This window comes from Ranitomeya imitator, chromosome 1, assembly GCF_032444005.1.
Source record: "Ranitomeya imitator isolate aRanImi1 chromosome 1, aRanImi1.pri, whole genome shotgun sequence".
Classification (NCBI taxonomy): domain Eukaryota; kingdom Metazoa; phylum Chordata; class Amphibia; order Anura; family Dendrobatidae; genus Ranitomeya; species Ranitomeya imitator.
The window spans coordinates 790,370,360-790,392,036 of record NC_091282.1 but is presented as its reverse complement, the minus strand read 5'-3'; the positions used below and the strand labels follow the sequence as shown (position 1 = coordinate 790,392,036).

The 21,677-nt window shown below is 40.6% G+C and overlaps 2 long non-coding RNA genes across 2 annotated transcripts; one reads left to right on the top strand and one right to left on the bottom strand.

The window, feature by feature from the left end:
• Positions 1 to 3,539: 3,539 nt before the first annotated feature.
• Positions 3,540 to 4,548, bottom strand: LOC138658130 (uncharacterized). Its single transcript, XR_011317353.1, has 3 exons — positions 4,440 to 4,548; positions 3,804 to 3,980; positions 3,540 to 3,588 (listed from the first exon to the last, which is right to left on the bottom strand). It is a non-coding gene; the product is annotated as an uncharacterized lncRNA (long non-coding RNA).
• A 1,638-nt stretch (positions 4,549 to 6,186) lies between these two features.
• On the top strand, positions 6,187 to 6,881 carry LOC138658129 (uncharacterized). The gene is made up of 3 exons (XR_011317352.1): positions 6,187 to 6,287; positions 6,504 to 6,614; positions 6,796 to 6,881. It is a non-coding gene; the product is annotated as an uncharacterized lncRNA (long non-coding RNA).
• The last annotated feature ends 14,796 nt before the right edge of the window (positions 6,882 to 21,677 follow it).

The window sequence follows — 21,677 nt, the reverse complement described above, 5'->3', positions numbered from 1 at the left end:
TGTTTAGTAAAAATTCAGCATTCTTTTTATATCTTTGGTTTATATTATATTAGCTTTTTGTCATAGGTCAGGGATTTTTTGCACTTTATTAATATGCGGTTATTAGTCATTTAGGACTTATGTTATCATGTTTTTGCACTTTATTAATATGCTGACCACATAGGTCAGGGATTTTTGCACTTTATTAATATGCGGGCCACATAGGTCAGTGATTTTTGCACTTTATTAATATGCTGTACACATATAGTATTTTTGATATCTCAAAAGGGTGTGACACATTCCCATATATTATTCCAGCTTTCTTTAATTCTACATTATTTTAGCACATATTAATTTTACAGGGGCCTGTGCTGTCTATAATTTGACTCCTTTTTATTCAAAGACATCTAACATATACAGACTTTTAATGTTTTTGTGTAAAATCGCGGGCAGACAGGCACGAACACACACACACACACACACACAACACAGAACCCACACACAACAAACACACAGAACCCACACACACAACACATACAACACACACAAGAAATAGACATTTAGGACTTATTTATGATTAATATGCGATTATTAGTCATTTAGGACTTATGTTATCATGTTTTTGCACTTTATTAATATGCTGACCACATAGGTCAGGCACGAACACACACACACAACACAGAACTCACACACAACAAACACACATAACATACAAAACACACACACAACACATACAACACACACGACAAACATACACACACACAACATACAGAACACATACAACACATGCGACACACACACACAAACAACACACACACAACAAATACACATGATTTTTTTCACTTTATTAATAAGCGGGCCACATAGGTCAGTGATTTTTGCACTTCATAGGGCAGGGATTTTTTTGCACTTTATTAATATGCGGTTATTAGTCATTTAGGACTTATGTTATCATGTTTTTGCACTTTATTAATATGCTGACCACATAGGTCAGGGATTTTTAGCACTTTATTAATATGCGGTTATTAGTCATTTAGGACTTATGTTATCATGTTTTTGCACTTTATTAATATGCTGACCACATAGGTCAGGGATTTTTGCACTTTATTAATATGCGGTCCACATAGGTCAGTGATTTTTCCACTTTATTAATATGGTGTACACATATAGTATTTTTGATATCTCAAAAGGGTGTGACACATTCCCATATATTATTCCAGCTTACTTTAATTCTACATTATTTTAGCACATATTAATTTTACAGGGGCCTGTGCTGTCTATAATTTGACTCCTTTTTATTCAAAGACATCTAACATATACAGACTTTTAATGTTTTTGTGTAAAATCGCGGGCAGACAGGCACGAACACACACACACACACACACACACACAACACATACAACACACACAAGAAATAGACATTTAGGACTTATTTATGATTAATATGCGATTATTAGTCATTTAGGACTTATGTTATCATGTTTTTGCACTTTATTAATATGCGGTTATTAGTCATTTAGGACTTATGTTATCATGTTTTTGCACTTTATTAGCATAATCAATTACTTATCACAGCCACTAGATGGCATAATATCATATTAATTATACATTGGGGTATACTTTTGAAAACTTACAAATTCATTGGAAATTTTTAAACCATTATTGCTTAGGCAAATACAGAATATAAAAAGTAAAAACATTAAATAGTACAAAAATGTTTTATTGTCAGAACTAATTGGAAATAAAGAACACATTTTAAGCTAACAGCACTCACTTTACACAATCAGAAAAAAGGAAACACACTTTAAGTTAGCTAACAGCACGATGCCGACAAATGCATCTTTGCGGAATCTGAACACAACACATACAACACACACGACAAGCATACACACACACAACATACAGAGCACATACAACACATGCGACACACACAACAAACACACATAACATACAAAACACACACATCACATACAACACACACGACATACAGAGCACATACAACACATGCGACACACACAACAAACACACATAACATACAAAACACACACATCACATACAACACACACGACAAGCATACACACACAACATACAGAACACATACAACACATGCGACACACACACAACACACACAACAAATACACATGATTTTTTGCACTTTATTAATATGCTGTTCACATATAGTATTTTTGATATCTCTTATTTCCCTGGTGTAAAATCTCGTTGATGGCTTACAAAGACATTTCAATACTATAAAAATTCTTACAGAATATAAAAATGGTTTACTGGCAGTACAATACTGCGACTGGCTTATTTTTGTACAAATTCAGGCTGTTTGCTGATCCCCTTTCTGTATTTGCAAACCGTGCAATATATCTTTATAGAAATAACACTTCGGCACCCACGGGCGCTTCTCAGCCAATCAGGCATCCGGTACGCATCAGGCACTGTGAAATAATTCAAAAATACAGCTGTGTGCGGCTGGCTGCAGCAACATTTTGCTATTATAAGTTTATGGTTTGTAAAGAACACGCATCACATACAGAACTCACACACACACACACACACAACACACAACACGCACATATGAAAACTGACAATCATTGTATGTGATTTAAAAGACTTTAGTTAGATTTATCAGGGGTGATTTAGTTTGAAAGCACGCAGTTCCGCGGTAATGGCAGGTGTTGGACATGCATTTAACAGTCTTTCATATGTATCGCAGAAAGATTTTAGTCCCATCTGTGCGAGTTTGCTTTGAGCGTACTGCGCAGACATGTCAGTAAACATTTTGACATGGGCAGCATCCCACGAAGGACGACATGTGTAAGGTGTATGTACAGCAACTTTCTGCTTTCTATCTACACGGCGCCGGGATACGGCGCGTTTCATTAGAGGTAATACAGGGGCAAAAACGCTAGAAGAGCCTGCAAGAGCAGTATCTGCAGATTGCGCAGTCTGGCACACAGGTATATTGAGGGGCTCTATGGGTGACCACATACCCTCGGAGAGCTGTTCAATTTCTCTGTTTTCAGGAGTAACTTGTGGTATGGCGTCTGGGCTATTGGAGGGCCGTGTTATGCGGGTCCTAGCGTTCTGCGCTGCCCGTTTCTCTCTTGAAACGCGCGTATATTTCTGATGTGAAATCTTGGGGCTTGGATTCCCGGGTTGTTTTGGTGCCGCGGAGCATTCATCACGATCCACAACACAGATGGGCGAAAGAGATGTTGCACGCACTGCCGTATTAGCTCTTTGCGGTTGATTCTCTGCAGCGCCGTAATTACGCCGGTGCAAAACTCGTTGCTGAAGAGGCGACGTATCTAAAAGAAAAGATACAAGTGGCGGTTAGCCGTGAAAAGGATCAAAATTGGAAAAGCTAAACGGCGACGCATAGCTATGATACTGCGTAATATTTGAAAAGTTAACGGGGTCAGCTACCCATGAAATCATTGTAACAATATTTACATAAACATGTATAGAGCAGACCAGATATATACTTACAAGTATGAAGCGGGAATTGTTCCACAACAGCTCCTGATTTAACGGGCGACGCAATGCTCAAACTCGCAGAGGCGGGAATATTCTCTTTTTCAAGCTGTATTTTCCGGGCAACTAGATTAGCGGGTGTAAGTAAAAATATAACGATTAGCGAACATAGAATTGATTTTCTACACAAAACTGCAGCATTGAGACGGTATATATATATATATATTTTTTTTTTTTTTTTTTTTTCAAAAATGAATTTTCTGACAGTTAGCTAGCAGCTGTAAGTAAATAAGAGCATTACACAAAAGTGAGAATCGCCTGTATTCCAGGTGAACAGATACCTTTTCTATTCTTGAAACACCTGCGTAACGAGCTGCCGCGTCTTTTAGGCGCATCGGGTGGCGATGAAATTGCAGGGTTCTTGACATCTATGATCTCCACGGCGGAACCTAGCGTATCGCATGGTTCGGGAACACACCAGTTTTCAGGCATATCGTGCGATGTCTCCGTGTCAGTATCTGTATGAGAAATTGCGCGTAGTTCGTGTTTACATACAAAGGATTAAAGCAACTGACGTAGTATAATATAGTTTTACGGCATAAACATATTTGCGGTGTAAATTAATATAGCAAGACTTATGTCGCTATATATTAATAATTCAGTATTATATTGGTGGCTACCGCTATTATCTATTGTATTACACAGATTAGAATGTAGAATGTTAGCCCGCAAGGCCTGGGTCCTCTGTATCAGTCCGTCATTGTTAGTTTGTTTACTGTATGTGCTATTTGTAACGTGTATGTAACCCCGTCTCATGTACAGCACCATGGAATCAGTGGTGCTATATAAATAAATAATAATAATAATAATATATATATTTAGCTTTCTTACATGTGATACATGAAAGATAAATATCTTTGTACCGTGTTACAATGAAATTTCTCCCTATCTAAAAGCAAAAAGGCGCGCCTAATTACCCATGATGAGGTGAAGAGCAGGGCCATTATCGGTTAGCGGCTCCACGGCTTCAATGCGCTCATAATTCTGCGTTATGAAATTATTGCGCCAATCGGGCGACATACACGGCTCTTAAATAAGAAAGAATGCGTGAATATATAATTAATATAAATTACTTATAATATAACGACTCAATCAGAATGAGTCAATACTCTGCACATTATACGCGTATAATACCTAGTTGTGTGCTTGCAAGAAGGGGGCTGCATTGATCGCGAGGGTATTGGGCGTCCATCTTAAATAAATAGGGGAAAAGTTTTATCTATTACTGCTCCGCCAATAAATACAGTTTAAAACTACGTTACAAAAATATGCGTTACAGGCAATGATAATATTATGCCGCAAATAAAACAGTAACACTTACTTTTTCAGAGAGTAGCGCAGCTGTTCAGAGGCCCTACATTAAACACTTACTTTTTCAGAGAGTAGCGCCGCTGTTCAGAGGCCCAGAAAAATGTTGTTTAAGATTCTGCTTCTCAAGCTTGGAGGAACTATCCATGTATTTAAAGAGAAATTACCACCCACAGTGACCACACCTACAGGGAATCCGCATTATACGGCACCCGTGACTAATTGCTAACACATGTCAGATAGCAATGGTGGTTATGCCCCCGCCAATGCATCTAGCTGACAGTATAACACTAACTTATTAAACAAATAACATCCTTAATTATGGTTTTAGAAATGCATAGTTAAATATAATTAAGCAATTGCGAATAATAAGCCAACTGTCTTATATACTTACATTTAGAATAGTTCTTCTTTTAGTCTAGTCTGGCTTCTGGTGGATGTCTGCTGTACTATAGTGGTACAGCCAGCTGTATTTATCCTAAGTGTCAGAAAACAAGCCAGCTGTTAACACCCAGAAACACACCCAGTTATGACCCACCGAACGCCTTCTGTTAACACCCAGAACACAACCATACATGCAATTAATGCATGTATTAACTCAGTATTATACGCGTATAATGTGCAGAGTATTGACTCATTCTGATTGAGTCGTTATATTATAAGTAATTTATATTAATTATATATTCACGCATTCTTTCTTATTTAAGAGCCGTGTATGTCGCCCGATTGGCGCAATAATTTCATAACGCAGAATTATGAGCGCATTGAAGCCGTGGAGCCGCTAACCGATAATGGCCCTGCTCTTCACCTCATCATGGGTAATTAGGCGCGCCTTTTTGCTTTTAGATAGGGAGAAATTTCATTGTAACACGGTACAAAGATATTTATCTTTCATGTATCACATGTAAGAAAGCTAAATATATATATTATTATTATTATTATTATTTATTTATATAGCACCACTGATTCCATGGTGCTGTACATGAGACGGGGTTACATACACGTTACAAATAGCACATACAGTAAACAAACTAACAATGACGGACTGATACAGAGGACCCAGGCCTTGCGGGCTAACATTCTACATTCTAATCTGTGTAATACAATAGATAATAGCGGTAGCCACCAATATAATACTGAATTATTAATATATAGCGACATAAGTCTTGCTATATTAATTTACACCGCAAATATGTTTATGCCGTAAAACTATATTATACTACGTCAGTTGCTTTAATCCTTTGTATGTAAACACGAACTACGCGCAATTTCTCATACAGATACTGACACGGAGACATCGCACGATATGCCTGAAAACTGGTGTGTTCCCGAACCATGCTATACGCTAGGTTCCGCCGTGGAGATCATAGATGTCAAGAACCCTGCAATTTCATCGCCACCCGATGCGCCTAAAAGACGCGGCAGCTCGTTACGCAGGTGTTTCAAGAATAGAAAAGGTATCTGTTCACCTGGAATACAGGCGATTCTCACTTTTGTGTAATGCTCTTATTTACTTACAGCTGCTAGCTAACTGTCAGAAAATTCATTTTTGAAAATATATATATATATATATATATATATATATATATACCGTCTCAATGCTGCGGTTTTGTGTAGAAAATCAATTCTATGTTCGCTAATCGTTATATTTTTACTTACACCCGCTAATCTAGTTGCCCGGAAAATACAGCTTGAAAAAGAGAATATTCCCGCCTCTGCGAGTTTGAGCATTGCGCCGCCCGTTAAATCAGGAGCTGTTGTGGAACAATTCCCGCTTCATACTTGTAAGTATATATCTGGTCTGCTCTATACATGTTTATGTAAATATTGTTACAATGATTTCATGGGTAGCTGACCCCGTTAACTTTTCAAATATTACGGAATATCATAGCTATGCGTCGCCGTTTAGCTTTTCCAATTTTGATCCGTTTCGCGGCTAACCGCCACTTGTATCTTTTCTTTTAGATACGTCGCCTCTTCAGCAACGAGTTTTGCACCGGCGTAATTACGGCGCTGCAGAGAATCAACCGCAAAGAGCTAATACGGCGGTGCGCTCAACATCTCTTTCGCCCATCTGTGTTGTGGATCGTGATGAATGCTCCGCGGCACCAAAACAACCCGGGAATCCACGCCCCAAGATTTCACATCAGAAATATACGCGCGTTTCAAGAGAGAAACGGGCAGCGCAGAAGGCTAGGACCCGCATAACACGGCCCTCCAATAGCCCAGACGCCATACCACAAGTTACTCCTGAAAACAGAGAAATTGAACAGCTCTCCGAGGGTATGTGGTCACCCATAGAGCCCCTCAATATACCTGTGTGCCAGACTGCGCAATCTGCAGATACTGCTCTTGCAGGCTCTTCTAGCGTTTTTGCCCCTGTATTACCTCTAAAGAAACGCGCCGTATCCCGGCGCCGTGTAGATAGAAAGCAGAAAGTTGCTGTACATACACCTTACACATGTCGTCCTTCGTGGGATGCTGCCCATGTCAAAATGTTTACTGACATGTCTGCGCAGTACGCTCAAAGCAAACTCGCACAGATGGGACTAAAATCTTTCTGCGATACATATGAAAGACTGTTAAATGCATGTCCAACACCTGCCATTACCGCGGAACTGCGTGCTTTCAAACTAAATCACCCCTGATAAATCTAACTAAAGTCTTTTAAATCACATACAATGATTGTCAGTTTTCATATGTGCGTGTTGTGTGTTGTGTGTGTGTGTGTGTGTGTGAGTTCTGTATGTGATGCGTGTTCTTTACAAACCATAAACTTATAATAGCAAAATGTTGCTGCAGCCAGCCGCACACAGCTGTATTTTTGAATTATTTCACAGTGCCTGATGCGTACCGGATGCCTGATTGGCTGAGAAGCGCCCGTGGGTGCCGAAGTGTTATTTCTATAAAGATATATTGCACGGTTTGCAAATACAGAAAGGGGATCAGCAAACAGCCTGAATTTGTACAAAAATAAGCCAGTCGCAGTATTGTACTGCCAGTAAACCATTTTTATATTCTGTAAGAATTTTTATAGTATTGAAATGTCTTTGTAAGCCATCAACGAGATTTTACACCAGGGAAATAAGAGATATCAAAAATACTATATGTGAACAGCATATTAATAAAGTGCAAAAAATCATGTGTATTTGTTGTGTGTGTTGTGTGTGTGTCGCATGTGTTGTATGTGTTCTGTATGTTGTGTGTATGCTTGTCGTGTGTGTTGTATGTGATGTGTGTGTTTTGTATGTTATGTGTGTTTGTTGTGTGTGTCGCATGTGTTGTATGTGCTCTGTATGTTGTGTGTGTATGCTTGTCGTGTGTGTTGTATGTGATGTGTGTGTTTTGTATGTTATGTGTGTTTGTTGTGTGTGTCGCATGTGTTGTATGTGCTCTGTATGTTGTGTGTGTGTATGCTTGTCGTGTGTGTTGTATGTGTTGTGTTCAGATTCCGCAAAGATGCATTTGTCGGCATCATGCTGTTAGCTAACTTAAAGTGTGTTTCCTTTTTTCTGATTGTGTAAAGTGAGTGCTGTTAGCTTAAAATGTGTTCTTTATTTCCAATTAGTTCTGACAATAAAACATTTTTGTACTATTTAATGTTTTTACTTTTTATATTCTGTATTTGCCTAAGCAATAATGGTTTAAAAATTTCCAATGAATTTGTAAGTTTTCAAAAGTATACCCCAATGTATAATTAATATGATATTATGCCATCTAGTGGCCGTGATAAGTAATTGATTATGCTAATAAAGTGCAAAAACATGATAACATAAGTCCTAAATGACTAATAACCGCATATTAATAAAGTGCAAAAACATGATAACATAAGTCCTAAATGACTAATAATCGCATATTAATCATAAATAAGTCCTAAATGTCTATTTCTTGTGTGTGTTGTATGTGTTGTGTGTGTGTGTGTGTGTGTGTGTGTTCGTGCCTGTCTGCCCGCGATTTTACACAAAAACATTAAAAGTCTGTATATGTTAGATGTCTTTGAATAAAAAGGAGTCAAATTATAGACAGCACAGGCCCCTGTAAAATTAATATGTGCTAAAATAATGTAGAATTAAAGAAAGCTGGAATAATATATGGGAATGTGTCACACCCTTTTGAGATATCAAAAATACTATATGTGTACATCATATTAATAAAGTGGAAAAATCACTGACCTATGTGAACCGCATATTAATAAAGTGCAAAAATCCCTGACCTATGTGGTCAGCATATTAATAAAGTGCAAAAACATGATAACATAAGTCCTAAATGACTAATAACCGCATATTAATAAAGTGCAAAAAATCCCTGACCTATGTGGTCAGCATATTAATAAAGTGCAAAAACATGATAACATAAGTCCTAAATGACTAATAACCGCATATTAATAAAGTGCACAAAAATCCCTGCCCTATGAAGTGCAAAAATCACTGACCTATGTGGCCCGCTTATTATTAAAGTGAAAAAAATCATGTGTATTTGTTGTGTGTGTGTTGTTTGTGTGTGTGTGTCGCATGTGTTGTATGTGTTCTGTATGTTGTGTGTGTGTATGTTTGTCGTGTGTGTTGTATGTGTTGTGTGTGTGTTTTGTATGTTATGTGTGTTTGTTGTGTGTGAGTTCTGTGTTGTGTGTGTGTGTTCGTGCCTGACCTATGTGGTCAGCATATTAATAAAGTGCAAAAACATGATAACATAAGTCCTAAATGACTAATAATCGCATATTAATCATAAATAAGTCCTAAATGTCTATTTCTTGTGTGTGTTGTATGTGTTGTGTGTGTGGGTTCTGTGTGTTTGTTGTGTGTGGGTTCTGTGTTGTGTGTGTGTGTGTGTGTGTGTGTTCGTGCCTGTCTGCCCGCGATTTTACACAAAAACATTAAAAGTCTGTATATGTTAGATGTCTTTGAATAAAAAGGAGTCAAATTATAGACAGCACAGGCCCCTGTAAAATTAATATGTGCTAAAATAATGTAGAATTAAAGAAAGCTGGAATAATATATGGGAATGTGTCACACCCTTTTGAGATATCAAAAATACTATATGTGTACAGCATATTAATAAAGTGCAAAAATCACTGACCTATGTGGCCCGCATATTAATAAAGTGCAAAAATCCCTGACCTATGTGGTCAGCATATTAATAAAGTGCAAAAACATGATAACATAAGTCCTAAATGACTAATAACCGCATATTAATAAAGTGCAAAAAATCCCTGACCTATGACAAAAAGCTAATATAATATAAACCAAAGATATAAAAAGAATGCTGAATTTTTACTAAACAGGTTGCTGCAGAATAAAAATGTCATGAGCTGTTGTTTTATTGTGAGAAATAAATCTTTTTTTTTTTTTAAATTTTTTACAATATCGTGTCTTTGGTTTTTATTCGTATAAAACACGCCGCTTCTTACTTGTGTTGTAACATTGGGTCATATTATAGCTTGTGTTGTAACATTGGTGCATATTATATATATATATATCAGAAATAAGTTGTCCAGTAACTCTTCTGTTTGTGTATATAAGGCAGCCACAAGGAGAAAATCTGCTACACTGTGAATAAACACAGCTTACAATGCCCCACAGATAACAGCTAAATAACTTCTCAGATGCCATCTTCAGGACACAAAAAAGACTGGGCACATGACCCGCAATAACCTTCAGGTACAATACATGTACAAACAGAAAAGCTGCCTCTTCTGCTTGTGAAAATAAACATTTATTGGGTACGCAAATACAACAACAATTGACCTAGGTGTTATAAACCTCTGAACCGCAGTTAACCTAAACATTTAGGTAATGTTCACCATTTAGTTAGTGTTCACCATTTACAAAAACAAATAGACAGCTTTAAGTTCTCCACTATATGAATACACTGCAAATACCCACAGCAGATTCTCTGTTTGTGAAAATAAACATTTAGTTAATGTTCACCATAGTGTTCAGTAGAGACACATATAAACAGCTTTAAGTTCTCCACTATATGAATACACTGTGAATAAAACAAAAGCTTACAGAATCAAACTCGGGGCTACGTATAAAATCTATTATAAAACAAATGAGAAAGGTGTTATAAACCACGTGTAAAATAAATACACGACTAGGCTATAATTATAAACATGTGTTATTCCACAAAATACGGGAATAATATCAAAACTACAACAAATTAAACTATATTAAACTATATCAAAAGGGGGAATCAAACAAGGAGGGACAGCTGGCTACCAGCCGTCAGACAAGGGGAGGGGAGGGGTTACACATTTTGATACACTTTGATAGGGGCGGGGCACCTGTCAGATTGAGTTTGACGAATAGTAGTTATGCTACACTACTTGTGTCAATCACTGTTACTGTAGCAGGCATAGCCCGATGGGACTTGTAGTCCCATCGGACGATGCCTGCACACGCACACAACCCCCGCACAGCGCCGCACACCCCCACACAGCCCCGGACAGCTCTCAGAACCCCCAGACAGACCCGCAGACCCCGCTTGCACACACATACATGCACACAGTCATCGCCCACACTCTGCCCACACACTTCCCTCCTCCCGAACGGCAGCATTTCTCGCACCCACACCCACAGCAAAACTGCAGATCTTTTTTACATCTGCGGTTTAGCTCCGGATGTGCCTGACTCAATGCAAATCTATGGCTGCAGAAACACTGCAGTTCCACACAAAAGAAGTGACATGCTGCTGAAAAAAAAAGCTGCGTTTCAATGTGGATTGTTCCGCAGCATGTGCATATCAAGTCTGCGTTTCCCATAGACTTACATTAGTTGTGCACTACACTGCGGATTTGATGCCATTCCGCGTGGCAAAATACACTGCGGATCCACAATCAAATCCGCAATGTGTGCACACAGCCCTAAACAAGCTTATGACTGGCAGTGATCTGGGCCAGACAGCTCACCTAAATAGCAAGGCAATTACGAAGAACAGGGAGCACCTGTGGAAATCTCTGCACCTCCCAGTCAGATAGGTCAACAAGGCTGTCAATCAAAGCAATGGCAGCTCAGCATGCCCCAGCACAGAATAGGATGACAGAGCTGTCCATCACTGAGTCCCAGACACTCTGAGCAGAGGAATCGTGACTAGTGATGAGCGAATATACTCGTTGCTCGGGTTTTCACCGAGCACGCGCGGGTGGTCTCCGAGTATTTGTTAGTGTTCAGAGATTTAGTTTTCATCACCTAAGCTGAATGATTTGCAGCTACTAGCCAGGCTGAGTACATGTGGGGGTTGCCTGGTTGCTAGGGAATCCCCACATGTACTTAAGCTGGCTAATAGCTGTAAATCATTCAGTTGCCACCATGAAAACTAAATCTCCGAACACTAACAAAATACTCGGAGATCACCCGAGTATATTCGCTGATCACAAATTGTGACACCACCCATATTCAGTTGAAGACAATTTAGCAGCAGTACCGATTACAGCCATATCTAAATGCACGGCGCTGTCCAGCATGTTATTCACTTTCTAATGACTGTTAGGAAAAGTTCCTTGTAATACTAGTGACGTCCTTGGGTCCAGGCATTTCATACATGAGTGATACCTGCACGTCCACACCGCCTCTAATGAAATTACTTCTGATCACTTACACGATTAATAACATCATTATCAGGAAATAGGAGCCGCAGTTTCACCAAATACGTTCGACTTAATGAAATTCTAATTAAACCAAGTTTAAAAAGCAAACAAATAATTTCAATTTGTTACAGTTAATTAAATTCAAAAACACATGAGCATCAATTGTGCGATCTGCTGTGGAGTTATATGGATCCCCGTAGTGAAGAAAACACTTTTTGTTCCTCTGTGATAGGCAGAAAACAGCTGAAAACAATGCGCCTTATTAAAAGGTTTAATTTGCTATGACAATGGTTTCTGCTGGCTCCGAATCTCAGCTGCCCAGATCTCCATATGAGAACTTTTGTTTCCAGACCTTGTATCATTAAGTCAGTGCGCCGATCATTTTTCTCTGTTTTGACTCAATGTGAAAGATCCGGCATCAGCAGTTATACACTTGTCACTGCGCGTGTAAAGCAAATGGATATGGGCAGAGCGGCCCGGAAAATATACAGTGTACAAGAAGTGGGGCAAAACGTACAAGCGGAGAGGAGAGGCCCGGACAATACACAGCATACAAGAAGTGGAGCAAAATGTTGAAGCAGAGAGGAGAGGCCTGGACATTACACAGTATACAAGAATTGGGGCGAAGTGGAGAGGTGACGCCCGGACAATACACAGCATAGCAAAATGTAGAAGCAGAGAGGAGAGGCCTGGACAATACACAGTATTCAAAAGTGGGGTGAAATGTAGAAGCAGAGAGGACAGGCCCAGACAATACACAACATACAAAAGTGGGGCAAAACGCAGAAGTGGAGAGGAGAGGAGAGGAGAGGCCTGGACAATACACTGTATACAAGAAGTGGGGCAAAAAGCAGAAGCGGAGAGAAAATGTTTGCACGATTTTATCCAGAGACATGGTCTGATATAAGTCCCGAAAACCCTGGTTATTGAGAACATATCCAACAGTACGAGAATGTCACTGCCCGTGTCTAAGACAATGCTAGTATAACCTGGGCATCTCCTGTATATATTATATATGTACAGTTAGTTTAACCTGAGCATATCCTGTATATAATTAAATATGTGCAGCTGGGGTAACCTGGGTATCTCTTGTACATAATTATGTATCTACTAGATGGTGGCCCGATTCTAACACATCGGGTATTCTAGAATATGCATGTCCATGTAGTATATTGCACAGCCCACATAGTATATTGCCCAGCCACGCAGTATATTGCCCAGCCACGTAGTGTATTGCCCAGCCACGTAGTGTATTGCTCAGCCACGTAGTGTATTGCTCAGCCACATAGTATATTGCCCAGCTACGTAGTATATTGGCCAACCACGTAGTATATTGCCCAGCCACATAGTATATTGCCCAGTGACGTAGTATATTGCCCAGTGACGTAGTATATTGCCCAACCACGTAGTATATTGCCCAACCACGTAGTATATTGCCCAACCACGTAGTATATTGCCCAGTCACGTAGTATACTGCCCAGTGAAGTAGTATATTGCCCAGTCACGTAGTATATTGCCCAGCCACGTAGTATATTGCCCAACCACGTAGTATATTGCCCAGCCACGTAGTATATTGCCCAGTGACGTAATATATTGCCCAGTCACGTAGTATATTGCCCAGCAACATAGTATATTGCCCAGTCACATAGTATATTGCCCAACCACGTAGTATATGTGTGGCCTATTTAAAAAAAGAAAAAAAAAAAACAATCAGGTTCCTCGCATCATGTTCTCATTCACTTTATGCAGTTAATAGCCCTCTGTGTCTGTACTGCTACATACTTAGGCAATTAACTGGTTCATGCAGCTTTACATGAACACCCGAGCCTTACACTATGGCCGGTCCGAATAACTAAAACAATTGTTACCATCCACCTCTCGTGTCTCCCCTTTTCCTCATAGTTTGTAAGCTTGCGAGCAGGGCCCTCATTCCTCCTGGTATCTGTTTTGAACTGTATTTCTGTTATGCTGTAATGTCTATTGTCTGTACAAGTCCCCTCTATAATTTGTAAAGCGCTGCGGAATATGTTGTCGCTATATAAATAAAAATTATTATTATTATTATTATTATATTGCCCAGCCACGTAGAATATTGCACAGTCACATAGTATATTGCCCAGTCACGTAGTATATTGCCCAGCCACGTAGTATATTGCCCAACCACGTAGTATATTGCCCAGCCACGTAGTATATTGCCCAACCACGTAGTATATTGCCCAGCCACGTAGTATATTGCCCAGTTACATAGTATATTGCCTAGTGACATAGTATATTGCGCAGCCACGTAGTATATTGCCCAGTTACGTAGTATATTGTCTAGTGACGTAGTATATTGCGCAGCCACGTAGTATATTGCCCAGTGACGTAGTATACAGCACAGAGCCACGTAGTATATTGCACAGCGAAGTAGTATACAGCACAGAGCCACGTAGTATATTGGCCAGTCACATAGTATATTGCCCAGCTACGTAGTATATTGCCCAGCCAGGTTTGTGACAGGTAAAAAATAAAAAATAAACATATACTCACCTTTCCGAGGGCCCCTTGTAGTCCACGGCAGCTTCCGGTCCCAGGGTTGGTATGAGCGCAGGACCTGTGATGACGTCGCGGTCACATGACCGTGACATCATGGCAGGTCTTTCTAGCGCAGGCGCGCAGGGCCTGTGATGACGTCGCGGTCACATGACCGTGACGTCATGGCAGGTCCTTCTCGCGCAGGGCCTTTGATGATGTCGTGGTCACATGACCGTGATGGCATGGCAGGTCCTTCTCCCATACCATCTTTGCCACCGGAACCTGCAACGGAAGATGGCGGCCGGCGCGAGCGACTACGGAGGGTGTGTATATTATTATTATTTTTAACATTACATTTTTTACTATTGATGCTGCATAGGCAGCGTCAATAGTAAAAAGTTGGGGACACACAGGGTTAATAGCGGCGGTAACGGAGTGCGTTACCCGCGGCATAACGCGGTCCGTTACCACCGGCATTAACCCTGTGTTAGCAGTGACCGGAGGGGAGTATGCGAGCGACAGGCACTGACTGCGGGGAGTAAGGAGCGGCCATTTTCTTCCGGACTGTGCTCGTCGCTGATTGGTCGCGGCAGCCATGATAGGCAGCTGCCGAGACCAATCAGCGAATGAATATCCGTGACAGAAAGAAAGAAAGAAAGAAAGAAGGACAGACGGAAGTGACCCTTAGACAATTATATAGTAGATAGCTGCTGTAACCTGGGCATCTCCTGTATATAATTATATAATGTATGTACATCTGGTATAACCTGAGTATCTCCCATGTATAATTATTGGTGATGAGTGACCGAGTATCACTATACTGGGTGTACATAGTGGATGCTTTCCTGAAACGGAAAGTACTTACAAGCAGCATAATACAAAGAATAGCAGGTTTACCCAGAATCCTTTGCAGTAGGCGGAGCTATGCAAATCATCTCTTTCCACCCCAGTCTAATCCAAAGCGCTTGGAACCGCCAAGCGTGCAATGCTGCCGATTAGTTTCTAAATTTACACAGCCAACCAATTCCTACCTGTGGACACGTGTTTCGGGCTTTAGGCCCTCATCAGCACAGGGCTGGAATTGGTTGGCTGTATGGAGTGGGGCTCGGTGGGCAAGCGATACATATATGCTAGCCACCTTAGGGAGAGACCCAAGTTGGGCTAAATGTAGCGGGACGAAAGAGACCGAAAAGCCCTCTACTTAAAGGAAACACATAGTGGATGCTTTCCTGAAACGGAAAGTACTTGCAAGCAGCATAATACAAAGAATAGCAGGTTTACCCCGAATCCTTTGCAGTAGGCGGAGCTATGCAAATCATCTCTTTCCACCCCAGTCTAATCCACAGCGCTTGGAACCGCCAAGCGTGCAATGCTGCGGATTAGTTTCTAAATTTACACAGCCAACCAATTCCTACCTGTGGACACGTGTTTCGGGCTTTAGGCCCTCATCAGCACAGGGCTGGAATTGGTTGGCTGTATGGAGTGGGGCTCGGTGGGCAAGCGATACATATATGCTAGCCACCTTAGGGAGAGACCCAAGTTGGGCTAAATGTAGCGGGACGAAAGAGACCGAAAAGCCCTCTACTTAAAGGAAACACATAGTGGATGCTTTCCTGAAACGGAAAGTACTTGCAAGCAGCATAATACAAAGAATAGCAGGTTTACCCCGAATCCTTTGCAGTAGGCGGAGCTATGCAAATCATCTCTTTCCACCCCAGTCTAATCCACAGCGCTTGGAACCGCCAAGCGTGCAATGCTGCGGATTAGTTTCTAAATTTACACAGCCAACCAATTCCTACCTGTGGACACGTGTTTCGGGCTTTAGGCCCTCATCAGCACAGGGCTGGAATTGGTTGGCTGTATGGAGTGGGGCTCGGTGGGCAAGCGATACATATATGCTAGCCACCTTAGGGAGAGACCCAAGTTGGGCTAAATGTAGCGGGACGAAAGAGACCGAAAAGCCCTCTACTTAAAGGAAACACATAGTGGATGCTTTCCTGAAACGGAAAGTACTTGCAAGCAGCATAATACAAAGAATAGCAGGTTTACCCAGAATCCTTTGCAGTAGGCGGAGCTATGCAAATCATCTCTTTCCACCCCAGTCTAATCCACAGCGCTTGGAACCGCCAAGCGTGCAATGCTGCAGATTAGTTTCTAAATTTACACAGCCAACCAATTCCTACCTGTGGACACGTGTTTCGGGCTTTAGGCCCTCATCAGCACAGGGCTGGAATTGGTTGGCTGTATGGAGTGGGGCTCGGTGGGCAAGCGATACATATATGCTAGCCACCTTAGGGAGAGACCCAAGTTGTGCTAATCCGCAGCATTGCACGCTTGGCGGTTCCAAGCGCTGTGGATTAGACTGGGGTGGAAAGAGATGATTTGCATAGCTCCACCTACTGCAAAGGATTCTGGGTAAACCTGCTATTCTTTGTATTATGCTGCTTGCAAGTACTTTCCGTTTCAGGAAAGCATCCACTATGTATTTCCTTTAAGTAGAGGGCTTTTCGGTCTCTTTCGTCCCGCTACATTTAGCCCAACTTGGGTCTCTCCCTAAGGTGGCTAGCATATATGTATCGCTTGCCCACCGAGCCCCACTCCATACAGCCAACCAATTCCAGCCCTGTGCTGATGAGGGCCTAAAGCCCGAAACACGTGTCCACAGGTAGGAATTGGTTGGCTGTGTAAATTTAGAAACTAATCCGCAGCATTGCACGCTTGGCGGTTCCAAGCGCTGTGGATTAGACTGGGGTGGAAAGAGATGATTTGCATAGCTTCGCCTACTGCAAAGGATTCTGGGTAAACCTGCTATTCTTTGTATTATGCTGCTTGCAAGTACTTTCCGTTTCAGGAAAGCATCCACTATGTATTTCCTTTAAGTAGAGGGCTTTTCGGTCTCTTTCGTCCCACTACATTTAGCCCAACTTGGGTCTCTCCCTAAGGTGGCTAGCATATATGTATACTGGGTGTAGTCAGCGAGCACCAAGTATTTCCGGGATTATTCGGCTGGAGCTCAGGTCTCCTCACTGCAATTTTGACACTCTTTAGAGAGCAAATGACCATGCAGGGATTGTTTGCTATGCACTGTAAAGCCGCAGCCATCTTTGCTGTGGGATTACAGTGATTGGCTGGCTGCACGGCGTCATCAGGTCTATAAGAGACCTGGTGCCGCCCTGCTCGCCGCATTCTGCTCCAGACTCAGCTAGTGTAGGGAGAGCTGCTGCCGAGATAGGGTCAGAATCGTGCTTTTAATAGTTAGTGTGGGTCTGCTAGTGTTCAGTCCACAAATCCTAATAAACCAACAGTCCTTTTTAGGGCTATTTTAGCAGTACATAGAATGCAACGCTAGGTAGGCAGAGGAGTCTATGTGCACACATCCACATCAGTTCAAGGCCTGCAGTCACTGTATGTGAGTACATAGATCTCACTGCATACCTCAAAAACCTCCATTCCTGTCTGCTGCTGTTTATTTTATTTATACCTAGCTGCAGTTTTCCGTGGCAATTTTTTTAATTTGCAGCTTATACTTGCTCATTTTATTATACAGCAATCCATAGCCCCCTTTTTTCAACATTTATTTGCTTGATCGCGCTGCAGACTACAGCCAGGTCATTGCAAATCTAAGAATTTATTATTTTTTTTGTCCCAGGCATCAGATGTGAGTGCGCCAAAAAATCTGTTCTTTTTTTTCTGTACTAATAATTTGTAGTGCCCTACAACATTTATGGACACCATTTTGCTGCCCCAAAAATCTGTAGCTGGGCCAAAAATATTTAGCTACAGTTCTTAGATTTATCACTGTGAGTTGTGCGCCACACGCATTGGAAATCATTGCGCAAAATATCTTACAATTTTAGTACTCCAATTTTTTTTAGTGCTGTAGCCAATTTATTGACACAATTTTTGTGTGCCCAAAAAAATTAAGGCCACATTTTGATCAGTCTGTTATCTCAGGCTGATGCCTGGTGTATCTGTGGTGTCAAAATCCTTGCTTTGCAGGCATATGTTGCATTGTTCTGTCTGCTAACCTTGGTCTTCTCATTATTTAGTGTTTTCAAAAATAAAAAAAAATTATACAGTCTATTATCTCCGTCAGACGCCTGGTGTATCTGTGGTGTCGAAATCTTTGCTTCGCAGGCATACGTTGCATTGATCTGTCTGTAAGCCTTGGTCTACTCAGTATTTAGTGTTTAAAAAAAAAATAAAAAAAAATTACAAAAAATGTATAAAGTCTGTTATCGCCATCACACGCTTGGTGTATCGGTGTTGTAAAAATCTTCCCTTCGCAGGCATATGTTGCATTGTTCTGTCTGCTAGCCTTGGTCTACTTAGTATTCAGTGTTTTCCAAAATTACACATGCTTTAGCAGGGCAGGGACAGCTTGCCTGCTGAAATGAAAGCGGCTGGGCTCGTTGTATTGTGGGACTGCCAATACCATCAAGTTACTTGCGGTATCGGAATGCTCAACACTAGTTATAATGCCTTGTACTGTAAGCACAACAGGACAAGGTGCATGAATGTGTGCAGTACACACACACACACGTACCTCAAAAATGTCCTCTCTCCCTTTCTGAACCACTGCCGCGGAAGAAGAAGATACGGAGGGGGCATGGCAAAATACAAGGGGGCGTGTCGGCTGAGAGCTATGTGCTAGTGTTCAGTCCACAAATACTTATAAACCAACAGTCCATTTTAGGGCTAGTTCAGCGGTACATAGATTGCAGCACTTGGTAGACACGAAAGTCTATGTGCACATATCCACATCAGTGCAAGGCGTGCAGGCACTGTATATGTGAGTACATAGATCTCACTGCATACCTCAAAAAGCTCCATTCATGTCTGCTGCTGCTTATTTTATATATACCTTGCTGAAGTTATCCGTGGCAATTTTTTTTTTTTGCAGCTTATTCCTGCTCATTTTATTATACAGCAATCGATAGCCCCTTTTTTCTACATTTATTTGCTTGGTCACGCTGTAGACTACAGCCAAGTCATTGCAATACAAGAGCATGCAAATCTAAGAATTTAAAACATTTTTTTTGTTCCAAGCATCAGATGAGAGTGTGCAAAAAATCTGTACTTTTTTTTGGTACTATCTAATATTTTGTTGTGTCTTACAACATTTTTGGACACCATTTTGGTTCCCCAGAAATCTGTAGCTGGCCCAAAAATATGTATCTACAGTTCTTAATTTTATCACTGTGAGTTGAACACCACATGCATCGCATATCATAGCGCAAAATATTTTACAATTTTAGTACTCCAATCTTTTTTAGTGTCATAGCCAACTTATTGACACAATTTTGATGTGCCCCAAAAATTCAAGGCCACATTTTGATCAGTCTGTTATCTCAGGCTGATGCCTGTTGTATCTGTGGTGTCAAAATCCTTGCTTTGCAGGCATACGTTGCATTGTTCTTTCTGCTAGCCTAGCCTTAGTCTACTCAGTATTTAGTGTTTTCAAAAAATTTATAAAAAATGAATACAGTCTGTTACCTAATTCAGACGTCTGGTGTATCTGTGGTGTCAAAATCTTTGCTTTGCATGCATACATTGTATTGATCTGTCTGCTAGCCTTGGTCTACTCAGTATTTAGTGTTTTCCAAAATTACAAAAAGTTAAAAAAAATGTATACAGTCTGTTATCTCCGTCAGACTCCTGGTTTATCTGTGGTGTAAAAATCTTCCCTTCGTAGGCATATGTTGCATTGTTCTGTCTGCTAGCCTATGTCTACTCAGTTTTTAGTGTTTTCCTAAATTACAAAATAAAATTAAAAAAATGTATATAGTCTGTTATCTCCTTCAGATGCTTGGTGTATCTGTGGTGTAAAAATCTTCGCTTCGCAGGCATATGTTGCATTGTTCCATTGCAAAGGAGCGGGTCTCCTAGACTCGTAATGCCCATACGCAAAGTGCATGGGCTAGCAAACATTTCCTCAAGGGGACTACATTTTTTTCAAATTATTTATGGGGATCATAGACACCCTTGCCCAAAAATTGAATGGCGGAAGCAGCATACAACACATTCACCATCGTGTTTTTTGTGGCGGAGAATGATGATATGTGGAGAAAGGCATTATTAAAAACTAGGCCCAATGTTAAGGAGCCGGTCTCCTAGACTTGTAATGCCCATACATGAAGTGCATGGGCTGACAAACATTTCCCCATGGGGGGTACATTTTCAAAAAATATTGTATGGGCATCATAGAAACCCTTGCACAAAAAATAAGTGACTTTTCCATCATGGAATATGTTCACCCTGGTGTTTGTATGTTTGTGGATGATGAAGATGAGGATAAGGAGGAGGATAACATCAAACAGACCAAATCAGGAAGCATATACCCATGTGTGGTTGTGAAGAGGTGCAAGAGAATACACCTCCACAAAAAATACAATGTATTTGATTTTATGTTTCACTATTTTGACTTGGTGGTGTACAGAAGTCTTGCACAATCCAGCCCTTGTTCATTTTTATAAGATACTATAGAGATCAAAGTTCAAATGCACTCTAAAAATGACCTGATTGGTGCTCTTAAGGAAAAATAAAGTCACTATAATCAAGACGACCTTAAACACTCAAAATATATCCAAAAAGACTCGGTCCATAAGATGGAAAAGAAAATATTTTAAAGTTTATTGTGGTTCACAGCTGAACAATGAATAAACTGAAATAATATTCCCAACATTTCGGCCTTTATGGCCTTTTTCCAGGATTTTTTCTAAAGAGGAAAAACATAAAGAATTCACCA